Source organism: Clarias gariepinus, chromosome 22 (genome assembly GCF_024256425.1).
Source record: "Clarias gariepinus isolate MV-2021 ecotype Netherlands chromosome 22, CGAR_prim_01v2, whole genome shotgun sequence".
NCBI lineage: Eukaryota > Metazoa > Chordata > Actinopteri > Siluriformes > Clariidae > Clarias > Clarias gariepinus.
In genome coordinates this window covers 28,432,501-28,445,534 of record NC_071121.1, presented here as the reverse complement: position 1 = coordinate 28,445,534, position 13,034 = coordinate 28,432,501, and the positions used below count along the sequence as shown (strand labels likewise).

Below are 13,034 nucleotides of genomic sequence, written 5' to 3'. Positions count from 1 at the left end.
AGACAGTGAGAGTGAGGCTAGGTTCATAAAAGAAGCAGCAATGAGGACACAGTGATGAAAATAACTCATCCAGGGAGTAACTCTCACTGATCTGTGTGTGTGTGTGTGTGTGTGTGTGTTGTATTTAAGTGGTGATATAAGTCTTTTCATGTTTCATATAGTTTCTTTATGAAGGAGTGATAAGAAAGAGAGAGAGTGTGTGTGTGTGTGTGTGTGAGTGAAATCCCTGAGGATCACCATGGTCTCTCAGCTAATTAGCCACTGTTCTAATTAGACAGCTAAGTTTGGAAAGCGCGGAAACAGGACACTCGGCCCCATGAGGGTGTAACACACTCGCCCAGTTTGAAAAGTCCTAGATTTACATTTACACACACACACACACACACACACAGCAGCTGGGAGGGGCGGAGAAAGAAGACCATGAGGCAGGTAAATAATGTGGGTCATCTGATCGTGTGTGTGTGTGTGTGCGTGTGTAGATTTTGCCTTTCGTTTTCAGTGCAACAAGGCAAAACCAAACATGAATTCGTGGCTCCTACATAATGCACACACACACACACACACACACACACACACACACTTGTGGTTAAAATGCTGTATGTGGTGTGTGTGCTGTACAATAGGTGCTAATGAGCGGAGCACTTTACTGGGACACCTGTATCATAATCAGTACAGTCATCTGTGTGTGTGTGTGTGTAGGACATGAACTCTGCAGGATGTCAGATAAAATCTCTGCTGTATACCTGGTTACTGATAACAATCATATCACAGTAACGCTGGTGATATCTGAGCCGCGTCAGCTAACTGAAGGAGCAGGTGAGACATACGTGTGTGTGTGTGTCTGTGTGTGTGTGTGTGGAGACGTCTGAGGAAGGAGAGAGTTGTGAAATCAGAAATCAAACACTGTAAAGCTGAAACCAAAGAGTGTCTGAACCTCAGGAACCCATCAGAAGAACCAAGTAGTTCTGGAACCTCCTTAGAAACTGGGGAGATGGAAAACTTCTGAGGAAGGAGAAAGTTCTGAAACCTCATGAGGGGAATTGAATATATAATTGAAAATATTTTCACTATGAATAATTATAGTATAAAACTTATCATAATAAAAAAAGTAAATAATTTCATTTGATGGAGTTTGAGACGAGACAGATGAAGGCAGTGGGCGGGTCACTCACTGTGTGAGACTTGCGTTAGGCCAATCACTGATGTTCTGTACAATAAGCTCCGCCCACAATAGCTCCTAATTCCATTACATCACGCCCTAACCTGTTTTATCTAAGAGCGGGAAATTTACCCAAAGTTCCTCAGTTCCTGAAAATGGATCCCAGTGTGTCCAAAGGAGTCGTTTAACTGAATCAGTGAGTCGACTCATAGGATTCAAAAGCACAGAGAATCAACCAAGATTTTCTTTAAAAAAAAAAATTATTCAGTCACACTTATCTGTGGTGCGATGCTCAAGCTGGACTGTCTCTCTCTCTCTCTCTCTCACACACACACACACACACACACACACAAATGCTAAATAAGTGTTAAATAAGGCATTTCTTTGCCCCTGGTGTTTTGTCTGAAGTGAACTCCCTCGTGCTGTGTGTCACTGGCTCGTCTGTGCCGACCCCCATAAATATACAGCACGGGTATCAACACTCATTAGGGATGCCATTACATACCCTCTGTGGCATTTCCTTTTCCTGTGTGTGTGTGTGTGTGTGTGTGTAAGCATGAAGGTCTTTATTACCATCTGCAGGATTTCTCACACACTGAGCCCACTGATGGCACCGATAAGACAAAATGACTGCTGTGAGAAAGAAACGATTGTCTGTTTGTGTGTGTGTGTGTGTGTGTGTGTGAGGGAGATAGATGGATAGATAAATAGAGAGAGAGAGAGAGATACTGTAAATACACTCAGCCTTTGAAATGCACTTTTTTTCTTTGTTGAGTTGAACTGAATGTAAACTCTACTTTAAGTTAACCCCTTTATTTGTCACATATAACTGGGGTCAGAGCTCAGGGTCAGCCATGACACAGCGCCCGCGGGGCAGAAAGGGTTAAGGGCCTCGCTCAAGGACCCAACAGTAGTTACCTGGTAGAGCTGGGACTCGAACCACCAACCTTATGATCAGTGACTCAATGCCTTAGCCATCTGAGCCAGCAGACAGTGAGTGTGTTAGTGAGACGGTGAGTGTGTTAGTGATACAGTGAGTGTGTTAGTGAGACAGTGAGTGTGTTAGTGATACAGTGAGTGTGTTAGTGAGACAGTGAGTGTGTTAGTGAGACGGTGAGTGTGTTAGTGATACAGTGAGTGTGTTAGTGATACAGTGAGTGTGTTAGTGAGACCGTGAGTGTGTTAGTGAGACCGTGAGTGTGTTAGAGAGACGGTGAGTGTGTTAGTGAGACGGTGAGTGTGTTAGTGAGACAGTGAGTGTGTTAGTGAGACAGTGAGTGTGTTAATGATACAGTGAGTGTGTTAGTGAGACAGTGAGTGTGTTAGTGAGACAGTGAGTGTGTTAGTGATACGGTGAGTGTGTTAGTGAGACAGTGAGTGTGTTAGTGAGACAGTGAGTGTGTTAATGATACAGTGAGTGTGTTAGTGATGCAGTAAGTGTGTTAGTGAGACAATGAGTGTGTTAGTGATACAGTGCGTGTGTTAATGATACAGTGAGTGTGTTAGTGATACAGTGAGTGTGTTAGTGAGACAGTGAGTGTGTTAGTGATACAGTGAGTGTGTTAGTGAGACAGTGAGTATGTTAGAGAGACAATGAGTGTGTTAGTGATACAGTGAGTGTGTTAATGATACAGTGAGTGTGTTAGTGAGACATTGAGTGTGTTAGTGAGACCGTGAGTGTGTTAGTGAGACAGTGAGTGTGTTAGTGAGACAGTGAGTGTGTTAATGATACAGTGAGTGTGTTAGTGAGACAGTGAGTGTGTTAGTGAGACAGTGAGTATGTTAGAGAGACAATGAGTGTGTTAGTGATACAGTGAGTGTGTTAGTGAGACAGTGAGTGTGTTAGTGAGACAGTGAGTGTGTTAGTGAGACAGTGAGTGTGTTAGTGAGACAGTGAGTGTGTTAGTGATACAGTGAGTGTGTTAGTGAGACAGTGAGTGTGTTAGTGAGACGGTGAGTGTGTTAGTGATACAGTGACTGTGTTAGTGAGACAGTGAGTGTGTTAGTGAGACAGTAAGTGTGTTAGTGATACAGTGAGTGTGTTAGTGAGACAGTGAGTGTGTTAGTGAGACGGTGAGTGTGTTAGTGATACAGTGAGTGTGTTAGTGAGACAGTGAGTGTGTTAGTGATGCAGTGAGTGTGTTAGTGAGACAGTGAGTGTGTTAGTGATACAGTGAGTGTGTTAGATAGACAGTGAGTGTGTTAGTGATGCAGTGAGTGTGTTAGTGATACAGTGAGTGTGTTAGTGAGACAGTGAGTGTGTTAGTGAGACAATGAGTGTGTTAGTGAGACAATGAGTGTGTTAGTGAGACAGTGAGTGTGTTAGTGACACAATGAGTGTGTTAGTGAGACAGTGAGTGTGTTAGTGATACGGTGAGTGTGTTAGTGAGACAGTGAGTGTGTTAATGATACAGTAAGTGTGTTAGTCAGACAGTGAGTGTGTTAGTGAGACAATGAGTGTGTTAGTGATACAGTGAGTGTGTTAGTGAGACAGTGAGTGTGTTAGTGAGACGGTGAGTGTGTTAGTGATACAGTGAGTGTGTTAGTGAGACAGTGAGTGTGTTAGTGAGACAGTGAGTGTGTTAGTGATGCAGTGAGTGTGTTAGTGAGACAGTGAGTGTGTTAGTGATACAGTGAGTGTGTTAGATAGACAGTGAGTGTGTTAGTGATGCAGTGAGTGTGTTAATGATACAGTGAGTGTGTTAGTGAGACAGTGAGTGTGTTAGTGAGACAGTGAGTGTGTTAGTGATACGGTGAGTGTGTTAGTGAGACAGTGAGTGTGTTAGTGAGACAGTGAGTGTGTTAGTGATACAGTGAGTGTGTTAGTGAGACAGTAAGTATGTTAGAGAGACAATGAGTGTGTTAGTGATACAGTGAGTGTGTTAGTGATACAGTGAGTGTGTTAGTGAGACCGTGAGTGTGTTAGTGAGACCGTGAGTGTGTTAGAGAGACGGTGAGTGTGTTAGTGAGACGGTGAGTGTGTTAGTGAGACAGTGAGTGTGTTAGTGAGACAGTGAGTGTGTTAATGATACAGTGAGTGTGTTAGTGAGACAGTGAGTGTGTTAGTGAGACAGTGAGTGTGTTAGTGATACGGTGAGTGTGTTAGTGAGACAGTGAGTGTGTTAGTGAGACAGTGAGTGTGGTAATGATACAGTGAGTGTGTTAGTCAGACAGTGAGTGTGTTAATGATACAGTGAGTGTGTTAGTGATGCAGTAAGTGTGTTAGTGAGACAATGAGTGTGTTAGTGATACAGTGAGTGTGTTAATGATACAGTGTGTGTGTTAGTGAGACAGTGAGTGTGTTAGTGATACAGTGAGTGTGTTAATGATACAGTGAGTGTGTTAGTAATACAGTGAGTGTGTTAGTGAGACAGTGAGTGTGTTAGTGATACAGTGAGTGTGTTAGTGAGACAGTGAGTATGTTAGAGAGACAATGAGTGTGTTAGTGATACAGTGAGTGTGTTAATGATACAGTGAGTGTGTTAGTGAGACATTGAGTGTGTTAGTGAGACAGTGAGTGTGTTAGTGATACGGTGAGTGTGTTAGTGAGACAGTGAGTGTGTTAGTGAGACAATGAGTGTGTTAATGATACAGTGAGTGTGTTAGTCAGACAGTGAGTGTGTTAGATAGACAGTGAGTGTGTTAGTGATGCAGTGAGTGTGTTAGTGATACAGTGAGTGTGTTAGTGAGACAGTGAGTGTGTTAGTGAGACAATGAGTGTGTTAGTGAGACAATGAGTGTGTTAGTGAGACAGTGAGTGTGTTAGTGACACAATGAGTGTGTTAGTGAGACAGTGAGTGTGTTAGTGATACGGTGAGTGTGTTAGTGAGACAGTGAGTGTGTTAATGATACAGTAAGTGTGTTAGTCAGACAGTGAGTGTGTTAGTGAGACAATGAGTGTGTTAGTGATACAGTGAGTGTGTTAGTGAGACAGTGAGTGTGTTAGTGAGACGGTGAGTGTGTTAGTGATACAGTGAGTGTGTTAGTGAGACAGTGAGTGTGTTAGTGAGACAGTGAGTGTGTTAGTGATGCAGTGAGTGTGTTAGTGAGACAGTGAGTGTGTTAGTGATACAGTGAGTGTGTTAGATAGACAGTGAGTGTGTTAGTGATGCAGTGAGTGTGTTAATGATACAGTGAGTGTGTTAGTGAGACAGTGAGTGTGTTAGTGAGACAGTGAGTGTGTTAGTGATACGGTGAGTGTGTTAGTGAGACAGTGAGTGTGTTAGTGAGACAGTGAGTGTGTTAGTGATACAGTGAGTGTGTTAGTGAGACAGTAAGTATGTTAGAGAGACAATGAGTGTGTTAGTGATACAGTGAGTGTGTTAGTGATACAGTGAGTGTGTTAGTGAGACCGTGAGTGTGTTAGTGAGACCGTGAGTGTGTTAGAGAGACGGTGAGTGTGTTAGTGAGACGGTGAGTGTGTTAGTGAGACAGTGAGTGTGTTAGTGAGACAGTGAGTGTGTTAATGATACAGTGAGTGTGTTAGTGAGACAGTGAGTGTGTTAGTGAGACAGTGAGTGTGTTAGTGATACGGTGAGTGTGTTAGTGAGACAGTGAGTGTGTTAGTGAGACAGTGAGTGTGGTAATGATACAGTGAGTGTGTTAGTCAGACAGTGAGTGTGTTAATGATACAGTGAGTGTGTTAGTGATGCAGTAAGTGTGTTAGTGAGACAATGAGTGTGTTAGTGATACAGTGAGTGTGTTAATGATACAGTGTGTGTGTTAGTGAGACAGTGAGTGTGTTAGTGATACAGTGAGTGTGTTAATGATACAGTGAGTGTGTTAGTAATACAGTGAGTGTGTTAGTGAGACAGTGAGTGTGTTAGTGATACAGTGAGTGTGTTAGTGAGACAGTGAGTATGTTAGAGAGACAATGAGTGTGTTAGTGATACAGTGAGTGTGTTAATGATACAGTGAGTGTGTTAGTGAGACATTGAGTGTGTTAGTGAGACAGTGAGTGTGTTAGTGATACGGTGAGTGTGTTAGTGAGACAGTGAGTGTGTTAGTGAGACAATGAGTGTGTTAATGATACAGTGAGTGTGTTAGTCAGACAGTGAGTGTGTTAGTGAGACAATGAGTGTGTTAGTGATACAGTGAGTGTGTTAGTGAGACAGTGAGTGTGTTAATGATACGGTGAGTGTGTAAGTGAGACAGTGAGTGTGTTAGTGAGACAGTGAGTGTGTTAATGATACGGTGAGTGTGTTAGTGAGACAGTGAGTGTGTTAGTGAGACAGTGAGTGTGTTAGTGATACGGTGAGTGTGTTAGTGAGACGGTGAGTGTGTTAGTGAGACAGTGAGTGTGTTAATGATACAGTGAGTGTGTTAGTCAGACAGTGAGTGTGTTAATAATACAGTGAGTGTGTTAGTGATGCAGTAAGTGTGTTAGTGAGACAATGAGTGTGTTAATGATACAGTGAGTGTGTTAATGAGACAGTGAGTGTGTTAGTGATACAGTGAGTGTGTTAGTGAGACAGTGAGTATGTTAGAGAGACAATGAGTGTGTTAGTGATACAGTGAGTGTGTTAGTGATACAGTGAGTGTGTTAGTGAGACCGTGAGTGTGTTAGTGAGACCGTAAGTGTGTTAGTGAGACGGTGAGTGTGTTAGTGAGACGGTGAGTGTGTTAGTGAGACAGTGAGTGTGTTAGTGAGACGGTGAGTGTGTTAGTGAGACAGTGAGTGTGTTAGTGAGACAGTGAGTGTGTTAGTGAGACAGTGAGTGTGTTAGTGAGATGGTGAGTGTGTTAGTGACACTTGGTTAGTGTGCCCACTGTTACTGCATTTATTATTTGCCAAGTAAGAATTCACAGGGACTAGAAACAAATCTGTAATCAATAAATCACTCCCGTGGCCTCTTAGGGAAACATGACCTTCTGTTATTATTGTGTTCGTTTTCCTCTTGTACAAACTTCAGCATTAAAATTTTCAGCTTCAAGAAAAACTCAAAACTGGCAGAGAGAACCGGAGCTAGGATCATTCACACGGCTTCCTGTTCGTTTCGGATCTGCCTATAAATCCACCAGTTCTCACAGATTACATGGAATATGTAAGTGTGTGTGTGTGTGTGATGAGACAGATGTAATGAGATGTAATGGTAAACATAGGACTTACAGGACATCTGCATCTTGTCCTCCCCCCACTACAATGACACGATACTAAAATATTTATTTTATCAAGCTTATTTCACCTTTTATTAAACACACACACACACACACACACACACACACACACACTTACGAATCATGTCATAGATAATTGGATGATTTCTAGCGCCTGGTTCTCTGTATCTAACTCCTGACAGTGAGTGTGTTAGTGAGGAGCAGATTAGGTGAAATGGTGTTCCCAAATTGCCCGTGGTGTGTGTACACCCTGTGGTAAGGCTCCAGGACCCCCGCGAGTCTGTAACAGGATAAGACGTATATAAGATGAAGATGATGGAGTGTTTGTGCTAGTTACCTAAGATGGTTAACATTGTTAAAGCTAGCTGTGCCCCTGTTCCTGAAGAACAGCTTAATAAGATGTGTGTGTGAATGTATATAAATATATATATATATATATTTATATACCTGCCTAATATTGAGTAATTTCCCTTTCCCCGCCAAAACAGTAATGAGTGTGTTCTGACACCAGTGTTGGATGTAACGCGTTAAAAAGTAAGCGGTGTTAGGCACAAGTTACTGCCCAGTGTCTCAATGAAATTCTGCAAGCTTCCGCAAAGACCAACGCGCGGAAAGATGGAAACATAATCACAGCACCAAAACACATGAACCGTACTTAAAGCCACCGCGCGAACCCGCGTATGTGAGATAGGGGGATTAGTGGGTGAGATAGGGGTATTAGTAGGTGAGATGGGGGTATTAGTAGGTGAGATAGGGGTATTAGTAGGTAAGATGGGGTATTAGTAGGTGAGATGGGGGTATTTGTAGGTGAGATAGGGGTATTAGTAGGTGAGATGGGGTATTAGTAGGTGAGATGGGGGTATTAGTAGGTGAGATAGGGGTATTAGGAGGTGAGATAGGGGTATTAGGAGGTGAGATGGGGGTATTTGTAAGTGAGATAGGGTATTAGTAGGTGAGATAGGGGTATTAGTAGGTGAGATGGGGGTATTAGTAGGTCAGATAGGGGTATTAGTAGATGAGATAGGGGTATTAGTAGGTGTGATAGGGGTATAAGTAGGTGAGATAGGGGTATTAGTAGGTGTGATAGGGGTATTAGTAGGTGAGATGGGGGTATTAGTAGGTGAGATGGGGGTATCAGTAGGTGAGATGGAGGTATTAGTAGTTAACAGATTATGGGCCAAACCTCACGGGGTGATGATGGTAGAATAATTATAAAGGTCTTGACTAAAACAACATGCATGAGGAATCACAAAGGAGTTTTAATTTTCTGCGATGGAAATTACTCGAACTAGTTACTTTTATCAGAAAGTAACGCTGTAATGTAACTGATTACTTTTTAATGACAGTAATTTTGTAATGTAATTAGTTACTTTAAAAAGTAACAGCCACCAACATCTGACACCTTTCCATAACAACCAGTATTAAAAAAGTGACTCAGTGGATCACTTTTAGTACGTCCTGACCACTGCGGCCTGGGAACATCCCACAAGAGCTGCAGTTTTGGAGTCGCTCTGACCTAGACATTACATTGTTGTCTAGACATTACAATCTGGCCCTTGTCAAAGTCATTTAAATACTAATGCTTCAGGGACAAATGGTTCACTTGCTGATATAACCCACCCACTTCCAGCTGCCATTGTAAGGAAGTACAGCGGTACCTCTACATATGAATTTAATCTGTTCTGTAAGCGAGTTCCTTAGGTGAAATTTCATATTGGGAAACACATTTTCCCATAGGAAGTAATTTAAATGCAGGTAATCCTTTCCAAACACTCAAAAATATTACCAATATTACCAATTTCCAACACTATAATTATATTTTTTTGGATCTAGAAACAACCAAAACATTCAGAAAATGAAGATGTAAACGAAGTAACATATTAATCCTAATTCACGATTCCTCTTGGCACCTGCTGCTTTAAAAAAAAAAAAAAACTAAGAGCAGCTCTCTTTTCTTCTTGCTACCGTCCTTGTTAACATTCTTGGGACCCATGGTGCTGTGCCTTCACTAAATTCTGCAAAAATGCAAAAAACACACAAAGTACAATAAAATAAACTGACAACAAATATGTAAACTTGCTTCACTTGGCTTTCCACTGACACACACAAGTTTTAATTGGCTCTCGGACGTACACGCAATCGTAGGTACGCAACCGCACCAGGCTCGCCCGCTCGCATGCCGAAGGAGCTTCGTACACTGAGGTAAATTTCTTGCTAAAGAAATAGTGATACACCCGTCCGTATGGCGAGGTCCCAGAGGTATAAAAGCATGGCTACTGTGAGAGGGGCCGGATTGTAACGTCTAGACGACTGGATCGGAGCTACTGCTGAACTGCAGATCTTGTGGGACGTCCTCCGGCTGCAGGGGTCCGGATGCACAGTGAAGTCTGGCCCGTGTGGTCCGACCCGATAGAAAAGCCCCTCCGGATCAGATCGATGGTGCTGGTTCTGGTAGCAGGGAGTGTGTGTCACTGTTACGGTGTAAAAGGGGAGGCAGGTGGTCATAATGTTATGGCTGGTCGGTGTAGTGAGGACACAGGTGGAGCTGGCAGACAGGCGGTCACGTGACCCTGACACGCGCATACTGTACACACACGTGTGTGTGTGTGTGTGTGTGTGCAGTGCTCCCTACAGACCTGCCAGCGAGGGGTTTTGTGAGAGAAAAATAAAAATGACCAAAAAATCGTGATGGTGTGTTTGACGCTATAAGTCACGTGACACCGGCGCGCAGTCGAGTTTACACACGTGTGTGTGTGTGTGTGTGAGAGAGACACAGCGGCTCTGAGCAGCGCTCCTACAGAGAGACCCCGTGTGTGTGTGTGTGTGTGTGTGTCGCAGGAAGCAGCTCGGTGCGCGCGTGAGGACGGCGGCGGAGTCAAACCGGAATAAAAGAATAAAAAAAAAAAAACACAGAAAAACGGGAAAAAAAGCAAAAGAACCGGAGGGGGAGGGGGGAGTCGGCGGTGACGTCATCGTGTGCACGCGGGAGCACAGCAGGTAAGGAGTGAGGCGCAGCGGCTACATCACGTGACCCAGTGTTTACTCCTCTTACACAGCAGTTTATTATAACTTATTAATTAAACAGTTCCTCTGTAGTGAGTGAGTTCCTGATGTCCCTGAGGTTCTAGCAGCGATAAACTAAATCACTCTCTCACTCTACAGATCACTCTCACTTTATAAATCACTCTCTCACTCTATAGATCACTATCTCACTATAGATCACTCTCTCACTCGATAAGTGTCTGTACATTGGTTAGAATTCACTCTTTCACTGATATCTTTATATACATTAGAGGATCAGAAACATTTCTGTATGTCTGTCTTTATGTCTGTGTGCATCACACACAACTGTCTGGACAGAAATTAATGAAACTTTTGCAGGACTTGGTTTCGTTCATGGTGCAGACCTGGGGCATGATGTATAAACGTTGCGTACGCCCAAAATGGGCATAGAAATATGCGTACGCGTTTTTCCACGCACATATCGGGATTTATAAAAAATAAACTTGGCGTAAATAAGTGCGCACCGTAAGGATGCTCTTGACCGTGCGTACGCACTCTTTTAAAAGAGTATGTGTTTTGGCGACACCAACTGGCCCAAATAGCAATAACTATTTAAAATAGTCATCACCCAATTAATCAAATTGCATCAACCTGAATTATCATTATCAGCATTCTTAACCAAGTGCAAATACTTTGAATTTACTTTTTTTTTAATGAATGGGCTATAAAAAGGTATGTGCGTATATAACATATCATCATAATGGATGCTCTAGCGCTGTTAGAGGACCTTGCTAATGACGTTCTACGGAGGGAGCGTGTTTTCAGAGACCGTGAAGATTTCCTTGCTCATGGTGATGATTGGCTCATGAGCTGATTTCGATTTCCAAGAGCCATCCTCTTGGAATTGTGTTCTGAATTACGGCCAGTATTGGAAAGACCCTCGCGGAGAAACCGCGCTGTGTGTTCAAGTACAAGTGGTGTTGTCTTTTTAAGTTATTTTTTATTTGCATATGAATAAACAGGAAAATCGACTGTTTTAATAAACGTATCTTAAGGACAGCTGCATCTATTGCTAGATTTGTCACTTGGATATTTTAGGACTTAGGATTTGAATTGGTTGATTTAAATTATCCACAATAAAAAAGCAGAATTTTAAACAGACAAAAACTTATATAATGTGTAGATAAATCAATTACTTCGTCACTGCGAATCACATCCGTATCACTTTGGAATTCTGGAAGAACTCCACTTAATCCTGTTTCCCCTATAATCGCGCCCACCCTTACATCAAAGGCTGAGAGGTCAGTGATTCCTTGACCACCACCAGTTGTTACCACACTGCGCCTGTGTGCACATATTCTTTTTTTTAACGACTACTTTTAAGTCTGACCATTTTTTTTTGGTCTCTTGGACTGTGCGAGGCACCGAGGTAACAGCATTGACTGCTTCTGTTATACTTGCTTCCATTCTATCATCTTTCTTTTATTTGAAATTCCCGCAGAGAGCCCACCAAATAAAACTTTTTTTCGGCCCTCCACCTCAGACAGCAGTACCTCCATCTCGCAGTCGGTGAAGTTTCTTTTTTTTTGCTTTTCGTTTCTGTTTTTCCATTTTTAGCCAAACAGATCAATGACAATTATCGGTCGTATTAATATGCAGGGAGATCATACATATTCAAAATAGGCGGTCTTAACCTTCAAATATGGTTATTTCAGGAGGAGATTGGGGTAAGCTATAAGCACGTGCACCTACGCACAATATTCAGATAATTGTGATTTATAAAGCGAACCTTGCGCAGGTTCTGGCGTACGTACGGTTTTATAAATCTGAAAACTTTTGTGCGTACGCAAATTCTGCCTTATGTGCGTACGCACATTTTAAGGATGAAATCTACGCAAAGTTTTATACATGAGCCCCCTGAAGTTTAATCTGCACCATCAGTGAATCTAAATGTGGGGTAAAAGTGATGTTATGAACAGTTATGTGTGGGATTTAATAATCTACTGTAAAATAATCTACTAATGCGCTACTGTCTCAATGTAAACAAACACCTGCACCAATAGATATTAATTAGAAAAGATAAAGTGGGTACAGAAAGTATTTAGACCCCCTTAAAATTTTCACTCTTTGTTATATTGCAGCCATTTGCTGAAATCATTTAAGTTCATTTTTTTCCTCATTACTGTACACACATCACCCCATATTAACAGAAAAAACACAGAATTGTTGACATTTTTGCAGATTTGTTAAAAAAAGAAAAACTAAAATGCCACATGGTCGTAAGCATTCAGACCCTTTGCTGAGACACTCACATATTTAACTCTGTCCATTTCTTCTGATCATCCTTGAGATTCATTTGAGTCCAGCTGTGTTTGATTATACTGATTGGATTTTATTAGAAGAGCCACACACCTGACTCTATAAGACCTTACAGATCACAATGCATGTCAAAGCAAATGGGAATCATGTGGTCAAAGGAACCGCCTGAAGAGCTCAGAGTCAGACTTGTGGCAAGGCACAGATCTGGCCAGGGTTACAGGAAACATTCTGCTGCACTTTAGGTTCCTAAGAGCACAGTGGCCTCCATAATCCTTAAATGGAAGACGTTTGGGATGAACAGCCTTGGTGAGAGGGGTAAAGAAGAACCCAAAGATCACTGTGGCTGAGCTCCAGAGATGCAGTCGGGAGATGGGAGAAAGTTGTAGGAAGTCATCCATCACTGCAGCCCTCCACCAGTCGGAGCTTTATGGCAGAG

At 42.3% G+C, this 13,034-nt stretch overlaps 1 protein-coding gene across 1 annotated transcript in view; it reads left to right on the top strand.

Moving 5' to 3' along the window:
- Nucleotides 1-10,115: 10,115 nt before the first annotated feature.
- Nucleotides 10,116-13,034, top strand: part of LOC128510151 (pleckstrin homology domain-containing family G member 1) — a 44,157-nt gene continuing 41,238 nt past the window's right edge. Inside the window, exon 1 of the mRNA XM_053482205.1 lies at nucleotides 10,116-10,273. The gene's annotated coding sequence lies outside the window, so the exon portion shown is untranslated. The remainder of the gene's footprint in view (nucleotides 10,274-13,034) is intronic.